The 19899-nt window shown below is 41.4% G+C and overlaps 1 long non-coding RNA gene across 1 annotated transcript in view; it reads left to right on the forward strand.

The window, feature by feature from the left end:
• Window positions 1-19899, forward strand: part of LOC309632393 — a 158524-nt gene that overhangs the window by 16342 nt on the left and 122283 nt on the right. The window contains exon 4 of the long non-coding RNA XR_014246876.1: window positions 7846-7943. This is a non-coding gene — a long non-coding RNA (uncharacterized lncRNA). The remainder of the gene's footprint in view (window positions 1-7845; window positions 7944-19899) is intronic.

Consider the following 19899-nt stretch of genomic DNA (forward strand, 5'->3'; position numbering starts at 1 on the left):
CCTTTCTTCAGCCGCGCTGCATGGCTTGCGGGATCTTAGTTCCCTGACCAAGGATTGAACCCAGGCCCTCAGCAGTGAAAGCACAGTGTCCTAAACACTGGACTGCCAGGGAATTCCCTCCTTTCTTTCAATGGCTAAAAATAAATGGCTTCGAACATTTATTTCATACATTGTGTCCAGTTTTCTAGTTGTTTACAGCAGGTGGCCAGCCCCATACTGGTAACCTCTTCATGAGCAGAAGCAGAAAGTCTATCACCTCATTTTAAATATGAATGGGTAAACCAGAATCAGCAGACATTTGAGGGCCATAGAACATAAAGTATACTTAAAATTTCAGAATGTAATATGAGTGCTATAACATTGAATATGTATGTATAATGAAGTTATATTAATTCATTAGGGCTGCTGTAACAAAGTGCCACAAACTGGGGACTGAAAACAATGGAAATTTTATTGTCTCACAGTTCTGGAGGCTAGCAATCCAAGAACTAGGTGCCAGCAGTGTTGGTTCCTTCTAAAGGCTGTGAAGGATAATCTCTTGCATGCCTCACCCCTAGCTTCTGGAGGTTTGCTGGCAATCTTTGGCATTTTTTGGCTTCTGCTGCATCACCCCAGTCTCTGCCTTTGCCTTGACATGGCATTCTCCCTGTGTGTGTATCTGTCTCCAAATTTCCCCCTCCATTTTTAAGGACATCAGTCATATTGGATTAGGGACCCACCCTACTTCGGTATGACCTCACCTTAACTACTTATATCTGCAGTCACCCTATTTCCAAATAAGGTCACAATCTGAGGTCCTAAGGATTAGAACTTCAACATATGAATTTTGGTGGGGGTGAGGGGGACACAATTCAACCCATAACAATAATTAAGATGCTACCGACAAAAATCCGTGAGGTGGAAAGGGAACAGAGGAGATAGAGGGAAACGTGGGAGAAAACCCTAATATCCTGGTACCACAAAACAGGAAGGTAGCCATGAGATATTGACAAAAGTTTATAAAACATGAAATAGAAGTTTTGGTATATTATTTAAAAGTTATAAAGATGACCAATAGCATGATTAGCAAACTGAAATAGTTACAGGAGAAAAGCAAGCAACATAAATGAGAAACAGGGCTCAGGTTTTGGTGCTTGTGTTTACCTGGTAGATGTGCAGAGAACTGTGGCATACGAGTCAGTGCTTGCCCCATCTGGAGAGTACAGCCACTTAACCAGCTTTGGTCAATTCATGGGAAAGGGGCCGTATTTGCCATGTATTGGGTTAGTGTCCCCCCAACATTCATGTCCACCTGGAACGTCAGAAAGAGATCTTATTTGGAAAAAGTGTCTTTGCAAATGTAATTAGTAAAGGGAAGTTATACTGGATTAGGGCAAGCCCTAAATCCAATGGCTGGTGTCCTTACAAGAAGGGGAGAGTTGGACTAAGAGACATGACACACAGAGGGAAGAAGGCCACATGCAGAGAGAGGAAGAAATTTCAGTGATACAGCTACAAACCAAGGAATGCCAGGAATTGCTGGCAACCACCAGAAGCTCAGAAGAGGCAAGAAAGGATTCTTTCCTAGAGCTTCCAGAGGGAGAATGGTCCTGCTAACAGCCTGATTCCAGACTTCGAGCCTCCAGGACAGTGAGAGTTGTTTTAAGTTTTATGCTTCCTGGTTTGTGGTACTTTCTTATGGCAGCGCTAGGAAACTAAAACATGCAGCATCTGACTTTTTTTTTTAAATTTATTTATTTATTTATTTTTGGTGGCGTTGGGTCCTCATTGCTGCATGCGGGCTTTCTCTAGTTGCAGCGAGCAGGGGCTACTCTTCATTGCGGTGCGCGGGCTTCTCATTGCAGTGGCTTCTCTTTGCAGAGCAGGGGCTCTAAGCACACGGGCTTCAGTAGTTGTGGCTCGTGGGCTCAGTAGTTGTGGCTCACGGGCTTAGTTGCTCCACGGCATGTGGGATCTTCCCGGACCAGGGCTTGAACCCATGTTGCCTGTCTTGGCAGGCGGATTCTTAACCACTGCACCACCAGGGAAGTCCCCTGCATCTGACTTTTTTGTGGGGCTAAACATTTGGAATTTTAAAATGTTAAATCTTATCATTTTTTTCATGTTGGAGTTTTTTGTTTGTTTGTTTTTTGTTTTGTTTTTGAACTCACTGCAACTCAAACAGAACACATCTACAGTCAGATCTAGCCTTCAGGCCATCCATTTGCAACCTCTGCAATAGAGAAACTAAATACAGTGTAGGAAGATGACTAACAGAAATGAGAAGGGAGTAAGTGAACTGAGCTGAGGTATAAGTGTGCTAAATACTCTCCTGTCATAGCAGGAAGTAAAAAGAAAATGTCTAAATTTGATTAATAGCAAGAAAATGATTCCAAGTAGTTGCCTCTGGAAAATGGTCCAGGGGTGGGGCAGGTGACTGTTACTTTGAGTTATAAGTTCTTTTATATTCTTTGGTTTTGAAAGGTAGGTAGGCGTTACTCTTAGGCTTGCCAGGAAGTTGCTCTCGAAGGTGAGGAACTAAATTTTTCTGCCAGTAATAATAGAAGAGGCCAATGGCTGAGTAAAGTTTTCAGGAGTAGCAGAAGGCACTGCCTGTCTCTGGAGAAGAATAGGTTTTAGTACCTTTCAAAGAACAGACAGAATGTACACGTTTCCACACTTTTATGTTTCCCAGAATTTATCTTTATGAAGATCATGATAGTCCTTAATCCTGAGTCTGCTTTAAACTATAGAAATGAAACCATTGAGTTTCATAATGTTATGGTTTACAATGTCAAGGAACTAAAAAATTAAGAATTCATTTTTAAATCACTGGTAAATTCATTTTTAAATCACCTATGAAAAACCCTGGAAGTGGCATCTGTGTTTCATAGAGGTACTTGTGCCCTTCAGAGAGGGAGTATATATCCTTAATTATACAATTGTTCATAACATCTGACATGACTAATGATTTTAAATGATAAATCAAAGGAATCCAGCCACTGAGCTTGCACAAGGGGAAAATCATCTCTAGAACTACATCCCGCTTGTCTTGAAATTCTTGTTTCTATAAAAATCTACCAACACATTAGCAGTATATATGTACATGAAGGTTGCAAATTGAATTTATATATTTAGGTAGTTACTCAAGATGTCTGGGTTGGGACTTCCCTGGTGGCGCAGTGGTTAAGAATCTGCCTGCCAATGCAGGGGGCACGGGTTCGAGCCCTGTTCGAGGAAGATCCCACATGCAGTGGAGCAACTAAGCCTGTGTGCCACAACTACTGAGCCTGCGCTCTGGAGCCATGAGCCACAACTATTGAAGCCCGTGTACCACAACTACTGAAGCCTGCACGCCTAGAGTCCGTGCTCTGCAACAAGAGAAGCCACCTCAATGAGAAGCCTGCGCACCGCAACAAAGAGTAGCCCCCGCTCGCTGCAACTAGAGAAAGTCTGTGTGCAGCAACGAAGACCCAATGCAGCCAAAAATAATTAATTAATTAATTTTTAAGAAAAGATGTCTGGGTTGCTTCTAAGAGCAACACGAGGAAATTAAAATTGGATTAAACTTGAAAAACAGGTTTATTATATGTCACTTTCTTCCCTCTAAGACTTTGATATTGGCCAATATCTAGACTATCTCCCTCAATCTCTTCTTCACACTAGTCCTGAGGGATCTTACTCAAAGGCAAATCTGCTTAAAGTCTTCCCCTAACCTAAATCCTTTAATGGATCTCTATTGCCTTCATGACAGATTGAAGGTTTTTCTTTATCTAATCTCCGTTCACCTTTCTGGCCTCACCTCTCAGCATCCCGGTCAATCCAAATGTGTTGCTTGTTGGTCCTTGAACCAGAGCTCCTGGGCGTGGTTCCTTCCTTTTTCAATCCTCTTTCCCATGGCTGACTTCTGTGTTCCTCCTATGTACCCACAGAAGTTCACCTTAAGTCTCCCCTCCTCCAAGGAGTGACCTTCTTCATCTCTCCAAAGCTGAGATGTACGCTATCTTGGGTATTTCCACAGCATCTTATTGGATAATTCATCCTAGCTTGGCATCTTCACTCATTCTTTCCTGACCCTAATTTCCCTAGCGGACTTGTAATCTTATGACCATAAAGTTGGTCTTAATGAGAAAGTTTCTCCTTTTGTTTCTAAATAATGACTTGAGTTCTCAGCTCATTTATAAACCAGACAAATTCCAAGCCAGATGAATAATCAAGCCCCTGCCTGTTTTGCCTAACCTCACCCTCAAATCCCTTTACATTCAATCGCCCTGTTTCTACTCCCCACAAGGGGTGTCCCGGGTAAACACCAAATTACACAAAATCAAGCAGAAAAAAAATAACAAACAAAATTTCTACCAAAGAAAGAGGATTGTTTTCTCATAAAATAATGCACTCATAGTCAACTCTTCTAACTGTCCTTTTGAATGACTTGAATGTTAGTTTCCTGAAAATTTGAATTATATTCCCATTGCTTAGAATATTGCATAAAATAGTAGGCAGTCACTAAATATTTATTGCTGATGTTTTTTTAAAAACTTGATTTCCATTTACCTCTGGAGTTAATAGCAGAAACTTACTGCATGAGGTTTTTTTGCACAAAATTTTAATTGAGAATGACAAGAGTCGTGCAAGTTAAACAGTTTTCCCATTTTATAAAAAATTATAAAACATTTGATAAGAATCTATAAATTCCAGGGACTTCCCTGGTGGTTCAGTGGTTAAGAATCTGCCTGCCAATGCAGGAGACACGGGTTCGATCCCTGGTCTGGGAGGATCCCACGTGCCGTGGAGCAACTAGGCCCGTGTGCCACAACTACTGAGCCTGCGCTCTAGAGCCTGCAAGCCACAACTACTGAGCCCACATGCCACAACTACTGAAGCCCATGCACCTAGAGCCTGTGCTCCGCAACAAGAGAAGCCAGCGCAATGAGAAGCCCACGCACTATAATGAAGAGTAGCCCCCGCTTGCTGCAACTAGAGAAAGCCCAGGTGCAGCAACGAAGACCCAACACAGCCATAAATAAATAAATAAATAAATTTTAAAAATCTGTCTAAAATTTTTTTAAAAAGAATCTATAAATTCCAATCCAGATGAAACGGGAAATGCTGCAGGATTTTCTTTTCCTGATAATTCTTTGTATTTTCTCTGAAAAATCTAGATGTTTAGAGGTCTTTGATTTAAAGAAAATTCCTCAAAATCAAAAGAAAATTCAAACTGACCATATTTCAGGAAAGGTAGAATTGGCCTAAATCTGAAAAGAAAAAGTTTGGGCCATATGACATTGATTTTCTTCTGAAGTATTTTCCAAAATATTGACTATTTCCTGCTCCTTTCCCTTTTTCTTCTGATAGTCACAGCAGATTCAAAAGAGAAATTTTAAATGTCAGCTAAGTAAAACTTAGTTGTCATTTTTGCATTTTTTTTTTTTTTTTAACTTTTGACTGCACCACGGAGCATGCCAGATCTTAGTTCCCCGACCAGGGATCGAACTCTGCAGTGGAAGCTCGGAGTCCTAACCACTGGACCGCCAGGGAAGTCCCATTTTTGCATGTTTTTTAATCCAGTAATCCTATGCATACCTACAGTCCACTAAACATCTTGCTGAAGACACTCACAGATAATAACTCATTTACTTTTCAGAACACCCCTGTGATATAGGCATTACTATCATCCCTATTAAGCAAATGTAGAAATGTAACATCAAAGAAATCGGATAATTTTCTCAACATCATATAACTAGCAGAAACTTGAGTGATATCTGTATACTTAAGGAGAAAGGAGGGGGGATAAAATGAGACTTTGTCTAAAGAAGACATAATAGTATTGAAACATTTTTATGTTCACAGCTGTTCATGAAAGGACAGCTGGTTAATGCCTCACAAGATAATGTGAAGTCAAAACATATGTGTTTTCATCCCCTGACCACTGAAAATGAAAGGTAAAACAAATAATTACTCCAGAAAGCCCAGGGAAAAAAAAATTTTTTTAAATCAAGCCTTGTTACTATCAGCATTGATGACAGAGATTGTCCTATTGTATCTGTGGCAGGCACCATTCTGGACACAAGAACACAATCACGTAAAGCAGACATGTTTCTTCTCTGACAGCACCATTTCTATCTCTTCTGGTGTAAAGTTTATTTGAAAGTCTACCATTCCAGACTATAACATATTTGAGACTCTCTTTCCTTATCATTAAAGATGGCCTTGGATGGACTTCCCTGGTGGCGCAGTGGTTGGGAATCGCCTGCCAATGCAGGGGACACGGGTTCGAGCCCTGGTCCGGGAAGACCCCACATGCCGCAGAGCAACTAAGCCCATGCGCCACAACTACTGAGCCTGCGCTCTAGAGCCCATGAGCCACAACTACTGAGCCCGCGAGCCACAACTACTGAGCCTGTGCTCTAGAGCCTGTGCGCCACAACTACTGAGCCCGTGTGCCACAACTATGGAGCCCATGTGCCTAGAGCCCGTGCTCTGCAACAAGAGAGGCCACCGCAATGAGAAGCCCACGCACAGCAACAAAGAGTAGCCCCCGCTCGCCGCAGCTAGAGAAAGCCCGCGTGCAGCAACGAAGACCCAATGCAGCCAAAAATAAATAAATAAATTCACTAAAAAAAAAAAAAGTGGCCTTGGAGATAGTTCATGGAAGTGTTTACATCAGTAGTAGGCGACCTCTTAGCTTCCCGTGAAAGGAGCCCGTGCTGATCCTCACTGTATCTTCGCTCTGCCACCATCACCTTCTGGTTTAGGACTAGGGGAGCAAGTTTGGAGACGCAGAACCCCCGTTTGCCTCTCTCTTGATGAGGAGGCCCTGGGTCTCCAGGACAGCTGACTCAGTCTAACATTTGGATGACCTTCTCATCCCTTCCACCATCATTTGCTTCTCAGGGTAAGAACATCAGTTAATAGGTGCCAGTTTCTGTTTCCATAGCCCTATGGCGTCCGTATAATTCACAGGAAAAGTCTTCAGTTTTGAAACGGCTCATCTGTGCTGTGTGCTCCCAGGAATGCCAGGCTTCTTTAAGAGCTCTATGTCCCTTACTGTCACTCCCATATCGTCTTACTCAGAGAGTTTGAAGGCTACAAAGTAATAACCCTATTTTTAAGAGAGTCTTGATTTCACTCTATATGTACATGAAGTGCAAAAAATTAACAGTTCACATCTCATTTTCATCATTAAGTTTTACTCATACTGTCTGGAGGGTCTTTGCTCAATTAATCCCTCCATCTTGCGTTCTTTTCCTCGGAACTCAGATCGGAAAGAGGTTTGCTGTCAGTGAAAGCTGTGTGGCTTGGGCTCTAACAGTCTGACGGGCAGCTGCATCCAAGGGATTAGAGATCATGATAGTTGAGCCTGTTACTTGGCAGGGGGAAACACGAAGGTAGGTCTTGACAAGTCAGAGCATGTGTGGTCTCAATGATAGCAGCTCTCCTGCTGTGCTCGCCTGGCAAATGAGACTGCGTCCTCTGAAAATTGTTCGGAAGAGTGGGTCTTACGTTTTGTGCTTCAACAGATCACTACGATTCAACAGAAATAACTTCGTTCAAAACAAACATTTTTTCAGAGTGCTTCTAAAGCTATGCTTGTGGGAAGGAAATCCAAAAAAGGGGATATATGTATACGTATGGCTGATTCACTTTGCTGTACAGCAGAAACTGACACAGCAGTGTAAAGCAACTATACTCCAATTAAAAAAAAGAAAAAAAATTAAAAATAAATAAAACTATACTTGTAAACTGATTTCAAAGTATGCTTTACTTTATAAAATCAATGTCGTTGGACACACATTTTACCCTTTATAATATCTGCCCCCGTGTATAACTTTTAACTCACTTTCATGTTTGAATCCTCTCTCTTAGGGTTTTGAAATTCAGTCCTCGGATGAAATCTCAAGGGGACATGTGACAGGGTGGAAAGAGTAAGAGGTTGAGTCAGGGGGACTCTGGCTATAGCATTTGTAAGTATTTTCATTTACTCTCTCTTAGCCTCAGTTTCCACATCTGTGAAATGGCAAGAATGATGGCTGTCTCACCTATTGTTACAAAGCTCTTGTAAATAATACTGGGTAATGTGTATGAATAATATGAACCAGCATACGAGGTAGGTCCTGTTACCATTGTACAAAAAAAGGGAGCTAAGATTTGAAGTGCTTAGCTGACCTGCCCAAGGTCACTCACAATATACCAGACTGAGTTCATACACTACTCCAGACTCACTTGGCTCCCCCTGACCCTACCTCCTGACCTTGGCCTCTTGCTCAGTGGAGCTCACCTCATCTCCTAATGCCCCAGGTGACTCAGACTCCCTGGGGGTGAAAGCATGGCATTGGCCTGAGGTCCCTCATGCCCACTCAGGAAGCAGCAGCTTCAGCACCCAGGTCCAAAGTGACCCACTGACTGGCTCCTCGCACAGCTTCCAGATTAGATGAAGCGCTGCTTTCCCAGCACAACCCAGAAGTGTGGAGTAATTAACACCCTGTGGGGCACCCTTGGAGATGGGAAGAAGTCAGCAAACAAGTGTATCCTCCTTCCTCCCCTTGATGGGCTGCTCCCACAGCACTGCCACGTGGCACCTCCAGAGATGTCCTGTGTGACCGGTGTGTTTTCCTGTGAGGCTGTGACCAGCTCCGTAACTCACCACATGTATTTGCTTCTCCCTTTTTTCCGTCATTCTTTGCTGCCCTTAGATTGCACCTCCCAATAAAGCAGCTGACGTGATCACACTCTAGACCTGTACTATCCAGTTCAGTAGTCACTAGCCCTATTTGGCTATCAAAATTAAAATTAATTAATTACAATGAAATAAAATCTAAAATTCATTTTCTCAGTCACACTAGCCACATTTTTTTTTAATACTTATTTATTTATTTGGCTGTGCCGGGTCTTAGTTGCAGCATACAGGATCTTCTTTGCCACAGGCAGGGTCTTAGTTCCCTGACCAGGGATTGAAGCTGGGCCCCCTGCATTGGGAGCGTGGAGTCTTAGCCACTGGACCACCAGGGAAGTCCTCACACTAGCCACATTTTAAGTGCTTAATAGCCACATGTGGCGAGTGGCTACAGAACTGGACAGCACAGATATAGATCATGTCCATCATCACAGAAAGTTCCACTGGACAGGGCTATTCTAAACCTTATCATGACCAGTATTTCACACAGGAGTTTTATTTTAAGCAGTTCCCTTCTCTGACAAACACCTTCTGTCTTCCCAACTTGCCCTAGTATTCCCACTTAAATAATCTGTAACCCCCATTGGACCTGTAGTTATAAGATCCTGCATCTTTCTCACTGCTGTCCCCCTCTTCCCATGTCCTCATCACTCCCCCTACCCAGCTTAAATGTTATCTTTCACTTCATTTTTTTTTTTTTTTTTTTTTTACTATTTATTTATTTATTTGGCTGTGCCGGGTCTTAGTTGCGGCACATGGGATCTTCTTTGCCACAGGCAGGATCTAGTTCCCTGACCAGAGATCAAACCCGGACCCCCTGCATTGGGAGTGCGGAGTCTTAACCACTGGACCACCAGGGAAGTCCCTCACTTCATTCTTAATTCCTTTGTGTCTCCCTTTACTATACTCACCCGATGTGCGGGATATCTTCCATTTGCCTCTCTAGATCCACCGTCCACCCTTCTCCACCCTGCTTTGTGCCCTGGGAGGGTGACCTATATGGTCTACAATCACCAGTGAACCCCCTGTTCTCTGGATTCCATTTGGGTTCAGCCCATGACAAACCAAGGAGCTCAGAGAGAGGAAGAAGAGGGAGGTTAGGATATTTATTCCTCCAGCCCCCTTCTAAGAACTCAGCTGCATCCCTCAATGGAAGGACTCAGCTCCTAAAAGGCCATCAACTATTATGCACTGAAAAACAAAACAAAACTCCTGGATAACTAGGCCCTGACAGACACCTGTGACCCAAACTGCCCATAATAAACTCAGCGGTATGTGTTCTACCAAAACATCAAAATTTGGACGTGCACAGCAGATTTCTTATAAAATAGAAATGGTATGCCCAGTCTCATAAGCAGGTCAGGAAGACACAAGGAAACTGCATAAGCAGGTGGCAAGCCCCCCACCCCCGACTCCTTCTGCTTTGTCACCTCTTTCTCAATCCACACCAGTGCCTTGCAAGGAGTTCCATACCGGCAGTTAATAGAAAAGGGAAAAACGTAGGCCAGATTTATTGATGGACCTGCCTGTTACACCATCACCAGCTGGAAGTGAGGGCCGCTGCATTAGCACTCTGCCGCAGGGCGGCCCAGAGAGACAGTGTCGAAGTCCCCATGGGCAGAACTCTGGATGTTGCGTCTGGTGGTCCACTTCCTGTGGAAGAAGAGGCAGCCTGGCTACTATATATAAAATGGATAACCAACAAGGACCTACTGTATAGAACAGGGAACTATACTCAATGTATATATACACTCAATTGAGTGTATATATATATATATATAGAGAGAGAGAGTATAGTTCAATATATATAGAGAGAGTATGTGTATATATTCCATTTCAGATTCTTTTCCCCTATAGGTTATTACAAAATACTGAGTATAGTTCCCTGTGCTGCACAGTAGGTTCTTGTTGGACCTACTGTGCTGTACACCTGAAACTAACACGATATTGTAAATTAACTATACTTCAATAAAGAAAAAAGAAGAGGTAGCCTGAGGTACAAAACCATAGTGACACATGGGCAGTGACTCAGTTGGTCAGGAGCTTGGAAAGATAAATCTTGGAAAGTCAGTGGCAAGAGCTCAGCGCTTCTGCCAACTCCACCAGCTTTTGTTCTCTTGGAACACCTTATTCACCACCATCATATCCCACACAGCATTGCCTGAGACGAGGGGATGCATTTTATGGCAGAAAGTGGAGCGCTGCCCTCAGCATCTGTGGACTTCGCTGACCTTACCACATGCTCCATTACACAGGAGTAGCTGGTTTGACTTGTAGTAGCTGGAATGGCTTGCTGATGGCTCAGTCCAGACACCAGCTGGGAGACACCACCCCGTGAGGTTGGGCTGCCGATTTATAACTCGAGGTGTGCTTTTAACCGGTGGTCAATTTATGGTGCCTTCTTTTTCCTAGCCAGGATGCATGGGCACCAAGGGTCAAAGATGAGAGTGTCCCTCCTCCCTGTTACACCGTACACGTGAAGAATTTTTGCTTTCCGTCTATGTGACCTTAGCCTCCCTTAGAGATCCTAGTGCCCAAGGGAGGAATGCAGAGAATGAGGCTACTGTGCTGGCTGGGTCACTGATCCTGATTACCAGGGAGAAATTCGGTTGCTGCTACACAAGGAAGGCAGAGAACTATGTTTGGAGCCCAGAGGATTCACTGGGGGCCTCGTAGTACTCAACTGGCCAACTATCCTAGTCAATGGGAAACTGTAGCGGCGCAATAAAGCAAAACCACTAAGAACTGAAACCCCACGGGAAAGAAGGTTTGAGTCACCCTACTGGGTAAAGGATCCCATCCAGCTGACGTGGTATCAGAGGATAAGACAAACATGAAGCTAATCTGGAAGAATGCAGCTGTAATTACCACCTGCTTAGACCTCATGACCAGTCACAGAAGCAGGGATGGTCATAGGTATGTTTTACATATCAATTATTTTTCCACATCCCTTTCCCCCTTGTCCTAGCCACCTGATATGAAATATGCTAGAGTCGGGACTTCCCTGGCGGTCCAGTGGTTAAGACTCCACCCTTCCACGGCCGGGGGCACGGGTTCAATCCCTGGTCGGGGAATTAAGATCTCGCATGTCTCACAACATGGCCAAAAAAAATAAAAAGCTCTAGTATTGGCTGATATTTTAGGTTCAGTTGGGACTATGACTGAATAAACATTTCCCTATGGTAATATGGAAGCTGAAGGGCTTTGAGTATCTCCCATGATGGGGAGACAAAATTTCACCTGCACAGAGATCAAGAGTTGATGCTGCAGGGGGCAGGGGGTGAACCCTAATGAATAGCTTCTGTTCCGCCTGTCCAGATCCAGTCTCCATTCTTCTCTCCCCTGATCTGTGCCCTGAGAGGCTGACCTTTATGGATAACATCAAAGCTTCCCTTGCCCTCTGCTTCCAATTAGGTTCAATTTATGGGGAGCACCTATAAGGAGATGAGAGGGAGAGAGAAGAGTGAGGTTGCAATGTTTATCCCCAGGCTCCCTCTCTGGGGGGGGGGGGGGGTTGCTGCCTGGTGGCCATTTTAGTTACGTCACAAACCTTAGTGACTTAGAACAACCACCATTTTATTATCTTCCTTGGTTCTGTGAGTTGACTAAAGCTCAGCTGAATGGCTCTTCTGCTGGTCTCATGAATAGTCTCTCATAAAGCTGCAGTCACCTGCCAGCGGGGGCTGGAATGTCCAAGATGTCCTGACTCTCATGTCTGGCCCCTGGGTGAAGGCAGCAGGAAGACTGGGCTCAGCTGAAGTTCTGAGAAGATGAGACTTCTCTCACCCCCCAAGTAGTCCTAGAGCCTCGCCCTCTCCGTGTGGCCCCTCCAGAGGGTCTTCCTACGTGGTCCCGCCAGAAGAGTAGCTGGACCTGGTGACTCGAGGGATCCCCAAATTGCAAAAGCAGAGGCTGCCAGACCTTCTTAAAGTTCAAAGCTTGGAGCTGGCACAGGATCACTTCCATCATCTTTTATATAGTCCCTTTATTAAAGATGGCAAGATGTGTATCCAGTTCTTGCCAAAGAAATGTGAATGTAAGTGATGTGTGTCACTTCTGGATGGAGATATTTAATAGCTGGTGTGCTGTCTCCCTGTACTATATTCCCTGCCATGGTGACCTTGGGAGCCCCAGATTGAGAAGGCAGGCATTTCTGCATAGAATAAAGCTGGATTCTTGAGTCACCAGATGGAGAAGAGCTTTGGTCTAATATATGCCAAGTCGCTGAGATTTGGGGATTGTTACTGCATCATAGCCTATCCTATCCTGTCTAATACAATTATGTACCATTTGATTTGTGTTGGAAAGGAGAACTGAACAATAGCTGATTCCTGAAATATCCTTTTCAAGTCACATCACCCACATGTCAGATGCTTAATGAAAAGTTGATTTTCAACCAGCAAACAAAATATACAAAAATAACTTAGGGCTATGAGGAAAGTAATAAGTGGTTAAGTGCAAGACATCTTCCACATTTTGGAGATGTATCATGTGGATGTTTTAAGAGCAAATGTCAGAAAGTCTAAATCAAATTGGCTTAAAACTAAGAAAATTCATTATCTTGCACTACAAAAGGTTTCAACTAAGATGGGGAGTGCTTCAGCATTGGTCAACTGAACAGTTCAATGTGCCGTCAAGGACCTGGATTCTTTTCATCTTTCTCTTCTGAAATCCTTGGTGTTGGCTTTATTCTCAAGCTCATAATAAAATAGCAGCAGCAATTCCAGTATCGACATTGCCACAGGGAAATAAGAGGAAAAAGGATGACTTCTCTCTTAGGAATGAGGGAAGTTTTCCCAGAAGCCTCCTAATAGACTTCCCCTCATGTCTCCCTGGCCGGCATTCAGTCATGGGATCACTCATAACTGATCATTGACAAGGGGCAGTGGGATTATCCATGGAAGAATCAGCCTTATTCTTAGAACTGGGGGTACTCTGACTATAAGGAGGATGGTATTCTTATTCTTAAAATCTGGGTGGAGTTAGGAAGGAAAAACTGTGGCTGAAGCCTGAAGAGAAACTGACAGCGTGGCCCACAGTAGGGAATAATGAAGTGAGGCTCACCCATGGCCCCCTCTAAGATATGCTTTATTAATAATTAAGAGCCATGTGTAGAACTGATACAAAGAAAACAAATACTTAAAGAATTCCTTTTCATGTCACTTACCCGTTTATGGTGCTCAATTTTATTTATTTATTTATTTTTTCCACACACACACACACACACACACACACACACACACACACACACACACACACTGTATTTTATTTTTACAAGAGATAAATAAACTGACACCAAGCATTGTAAATGGATGATCACAACAAAAGCAGCAATGATTGCAATTATCAAACACGAAACACAATCATACTATTTCATAACATTGACATTCAGTCCAGTAATCCTCCACTGTAACAGCTCCTTTACTTTGCAGTGAAAATTGATTTGTATATTTATTGCCTCTGAGTCCTTGTGGGATTTTTTTTTTATTCAAACAGAAAGTCACAAAAATTATAATCATCCTCATCAGTTCACTCAGTCCCATGTAATTAATTTTTTTATCTTGATCTTTTGTTAGCACTTTTATGAATTCATCAGTTTTCCATTAGAGTCCTGAAAATGCTTATTCATTCAGTTCAGCAGTATAGTCAGTTACCAGAAAGCTGTACTTGTCAGAGTGTTTTCCATGAATCCCTTGAAGATGAAACCCTTTTATAGGAACATTTTTGCAAAAGCATCAGAGTACACCCAGAACTGTCTGTAAATGACAAAAGACTTAAAAATGACCACAGTTAAAGATTTGATGAAAGTTCATAATAATGCAGTTGACAAAGAAATTTAGTTATTTCTGAGATATACATTTTAAAGTAATAACTAGAATTATGACTTATAACATTATACCAGAACATATAAGATTTTTAGAAATTTCATGTAATGTCTGAAACATTTATATTAACATATTTCCATACAAATAACCCAAAGAAAGTTTAGTATTAGTTGTTTTTTTGTTTCTTTGTTTGTTTGTTTATACTGCAGGTTCTCATTAGTCATCAGTTTTATACACATCAGTGTATACATGTCAATCCCAATCCCCCAGTTCAGCACACCACCATCCCCACCCCACCGCAGTTTTCCCCCTTTGGTGTCCATACGTTTGTTCTCTACATCTATGTCTCAACTTCTGCCCTGCAAACCGGTTCATCTGTACCATTTTTCTAGGTTCCACATACATGCGTTAATATACGATATTTGTTTTTCTCTTTCTGACTTACTTCACTCTGTATGACAGTCTTTAGATCCATCCACGTCTCAACAAATGACTCAATTTTGTTCCTTTTTAATGGCTGAGTAATAGTCCATTGTATATATGTACCACATCTTCTTTATCCATTCGTCTGTCGATGGGCATTTAGGTTGCTTCCATGACCTGGCTATTGTAAATAGTGCTGCAATGAACATTGGGGTGCATGTGTCTTTTTTTTTTTTTTTTTTAATAAATTTATTTATTTATTTATTTATTTTTGGCTGAGTTGGGTCTTTGTTTCTGTGCGAGGGCTTTCTCTAGTTGCGGCGAGCAGGGGCCACTCTTCATCGCGGTGCACGGGCCTCTCACTATCACGGCCTCTCTTGTTGCGGAGCACAGGCTCCAGACGCGCAGGCTCAGTAGTTGCGGCTCACGGGCCCAGTTGCTCCGTGGCATGTGGGATCTTCCCAGACCAGGGCTAGAACCCATGTCCCCTGCATTGGCAGGCAGATTCTCAACCACTGTGCCACCAGGGAAGCCCCATGGGGTGCATGTGTCTTTTTGAATTATGGTTTTCTCTGGGTATATGCCCAGTAGTGGGATGGCTGGATCATATGGTAATTCTATTTTTAGTTTTTTAAGGAACCTCCATACTGTTTTCCATAGTGGCTGTATCAATTTACATTCCCACCAACAGTGCAAGAGGGTTCCCTTTTCTCCACACCCTCTCCAGCATGTGTTGTTTTTAGATTTTCTGATGATGCCCATTCTAACTGGTGTGAGGTGATAACCTCATTGTAGTTTTGATTTGCATTTCTGTAATAATTAGTGATGATGAGCAGCTTTTCATGTGCTTCTTGGCCATCTGTATGTCTTCTTTGGAGAAATGTCTATTTAGGTCTTCTGCCCATTTTTGGATTGGGTTGTTTGTTTCTTTAATATTGAGCTGAATGAGCTGTTTATATATTTTGGAGATTAATCCTTTGTCCGTTGATTCATTTGCAAATATTTTCTCCCATTCTGAGGGTTGTCTTTTCGTCTTGTTTATGGTTTCTTTGCTGTGCAAAAGCTTTGAAGTTTCATTAGGTCCCAGTTGTTTAATTTTGTTTTTATTTCCATTACTCTAGGAGGTGGATCACAAAATATCTTGCTGTGATTTATGTCAAAGAGTGTTCTTCCTATGTTTTCCTCTAAGAGTTTTATAGTGTCCGGTCTTACATTTAGGTCTCGAATCCATTTTGAGTTTATTTTTGTGTATGGTGTTAGGGAGTGTTCTAATTTCATTCTTTTACATGTAGCTGTCCAGTATTCCCAGCACCACTTATTGAAGAAACTGTCTTTTCTCCATTGTATATCTTTGCCTCCTTTGTCATAGATTAGTTGACCATAGGTGTGTGGGTTTATATCTGGGCTTTCTATCTTGTTCCATTGATCTATGTTTCTGTTTTTGTGCCAGTACCATATTGTCTTGATTACTGCAGCTTTGTAATATAGTCTAAAGTCAGGGAGTCTGATTCCTCCAGCTCCGCTTTTTTCCCTCAAGACTGCTTTGGCTATTCGGGGTCTCTTGTGTCTCCATACAAATTTTAAGATGATTTGTTCTAGTTCCGTAAAAAATGCCATTGGTAATTTGATAGGGATTGCATTGAATCTGTAGATTGCTTTGGGTAGTATAGTCATTTTCACAATATTGATTCTTCCAATCCAAGAACATGGTATATCTCTCCATCTGTTGGTATCATCTTTAATTTCTTTCATCAGTGTCTTATAGTTTTCTGCATACAGGTCTTTTGTCTCCCTAGGTAGGTTTATTCCTAGGTATTTTATTCTTTTTGTTGCAATGGTAAATGGGAGTGTTTCCATAATTTTTCTTTCAGATATTTCATCATTAGTGTATAGGAATGCAAGAGATTTCTGTGCATTAATTTTGTATCCTGCAACTGTACCAAATTCACTGATTAGCTCTAGTAGTTTTCTGGTGGCATCTTTAGGATTCTCTATGTATAGTATCATGTCATCTGCAAACAGTGACAGTTTTACTTCTTCTTTTCCAATTTGTATTCCTTTTATTTCTTTTTCTTCTCTGATTGCCGTGGCTAGGACTTCCAAAACTATGTTGAATAATAGTGGTGAGAGTGAACATCCTTGTCTCGTTCCTGATCTTAGAGGAAATGCTTTCAGTTTTTCACCATTGAGAATGATGTTTGCTGTGGGTTTGTCATATATGGCCTTTATTATGTTGAGGTAGGTTCCCTCTATGCCCACTTTCTGGAGAGTTTTCATCATAAATGGGTGTTGAATTTTGTCAGAAGCTTTTTCTGCATGTATTGAGATGATCATATGGTTTTTATTCTTCAATTTGTTAATATGGTGTATCACATTGATTGATTTGCATATATTGAAGAATCCTTGCATCCCTGGGATAAATCCCACTTGATCATGGTATATGATCCTTTTAATGTGTTGTTGGATTCTGTTTGCTAGTATTTTGTTGAGGATTTTTGCATCTATATTCATCAGTGATATTGGTCTGTAATTTTCTTTTTTTGTAGTATCTTTGTCTGGTTTTGGTATCAGGGTGATGGTGGCCTCATAGAATGAGTTTGGGAGTGTTCCTTCCTCTGCAATTTTTTGGAAGAGTTTGAGAAGGATGGGTGTTAGCTCTTCTCTAAATGTTTGATAGAATTCACCTGTGAATCCATCTGGTCCTGGACTTTGGTTTGTTGGAAGATTTTAAATCACAGTTTCAATTTCATTACTTGTGATTGGTCTGTTCATATTTTCTATTTCTTCCTGGTTCAGTCTTGGAAGGTTATACCTTTCTAAGAATTTGTCCATTTTTTCCAGGTTGTCCATTTTATTGGCATAGAGTTGCTTTTAGTATCTCTTAGGATGCTTTGTATTTCTGCGGTGTCTATTGTAACTTCTCCTTTTTCATTTCTAATTTTATTGATTTGAGTCCTCTCCCTCTTTTTCTTGATGAGTCTGGCTAATGGTTTATCAATTTTGTTTATCTTCTCAAAGAACCAGCTTTTAGTTTTATTGATCTTTGCTATTGTTTTCTTTGTTTCTATTTCATTTATTTCTGCTCTGATCTTTATGATTTCTTTCCTTCTGCTAACTTCGGGTTTTGTTTGTTCTTCTTTCTGTAGTTCCTTTAGGTGTAAGGTTAGATTGTTTATTTGAGATTTTTCTTGTTTCTTGAGGTAGGCTTGTATAGCTATAACCTTCCCTCTTAGAACTGCTTTTGCTGTATCCCATAGGTTTTGGATCATTGTGTTTTCATTGTCATTTGTCTCTAGGTATTTTTTGACTTCCTCTTTGATTTCTTCAGTGACCTCTTGATTATTTAGTAACGTATTGTTTAGCCTCCATGTGTTTGTGTTTTTTACGTTTTTTTCCCTGTAATTGATTTCTAATCTCATAGCATTGTGGTCAGAAAAGATGCTTGATATGATTTCAATTTTCTTAAATTTACTGAGGCTTGATTTGTGACCCAAGATGTGATCTATCCTGGAGAATGTTCCATGCGCACTTGAGAAGAAAGTGTAATCTGCTGTTTTTGCTTGGAATGTCCTATAAATATCAATTAAATGTATCAGGTCTATTGTGTCATTTAAAGCTTGTGTTTCCTTATTAATTTTCTTTTTGGCTGATCTGTCCATTGGTGTAAGTGAGGTGTTAAAGTCCCCTACTATTACTGTGTTACTGTCGATTTCCTCTTTTATAGCTGTTAGCAGTTGCCTTATGTATTGAGGTGCTCCTATGTTGGGTGCATATATATTTATAATTGTTATATCTTCTTCTTGGATTGATCCCTTGATCATTACATAGTGTCCTTCCTTGTCTCTTGTAACATTCTTTATTTTAACGTCTATTTTATCTGATATGAGTATAGCTACTCCAGCTTTCTTTTGATTTCCATTTGCATGGAATATCTTTTTCCATCCCCTCACTTTAAGTCTGTATGTGTCCCTAGGTCTGAAGTGGGTCTCTTGTAGACAGCATATATATGGGTCTTGTGTTTGTATCTATTCAGCAAGCCTGTGTCTTTGGTTGGAGCATTTAATCCATTCACGTTTAAAGTAATTATCGATATGTATGTCCCTATGACCACTTTCTTAATTGTTTTGGGTTTGTTTTGTAGGTCCTTTTCTTCTCTTGTGTTTCGCACTTAGAGAAGTTCCTTTGGCATTTGTTGTAGAGCTGGTTTGGTGGTGCTGAATTCTCTTAGCTTTTGCTTGTCTGTAAAGCTTTTGATTTCTCCATCGAATCTGAATGAGATCCTTGTAGAGTAATCTTGGTTGTAGGTTTTCCCTTTCATCACTTTAAGTATATCATGCCACTCCATTCTGGCTTGTACAGTTTCTGCTGAGAAATCAGCTGTTAACCTTATGGGAGTTCCCTTGTATGTTATTTGTCGTTTTTCCCTTGCTGCTTTCAATAACTTTTCTTTGTCTTTAAATTTTGCCAATTTGATTACTATGTGTCTAGGCGTGTTTCTCCTTGGGTTTATCCTGTATGGGACTCTCTGCGCTTCCTGGACTTGGGTGGCTATTTCCTTTCCCATGTTAGGGAAGTTTTCGACTATAATCACTTCAAATATTTTCTCTGGTGCTTTCTCTCTCTCTTCTCCATCTGGGACCCCTATAATGTGAATGTTGTTGCATTTAATGTTGTCCCAGAGCTCTCTTAGGCTGTCTTCATTTCTTTTCATTCTTTTTTCTTTATTCTGTTCCACAGCAGTGAATTCCACCATTCTGTCTTCCAGGTCACTTATCTGTTCTTCTGCCTCAGTTATTCTGCTATTGATTCCTTCTAGTGTAGTTTTCATTTCAGTTATTGTACTGTTCATCTCTGTTTTTTCTTTAATTCTTCTAGGTCTTTGTTAAACATTTCTTGCATCTTCTCAATCTTTGCCTCCATTCTTATTCCGAGGTCCTGGATCACCTTCACTATCATTATTCTGAATTCTTTTTCTGGAAGGTTGTCTATCTCCACTTC

The sequence above is a fragment of the Balaenoptera borealis genome, assembly GCF_965194805.1.
Source record: "Balaenoptera borealis genome assembly, chromosome: 7".
Classification (NCBI taxonomy): Eukaryota; Metazoa; Chordata; class Mammalia; order Artiodactyla; family Balaenopteridae; genus Balaenoptera; species Balaenoptera borealis.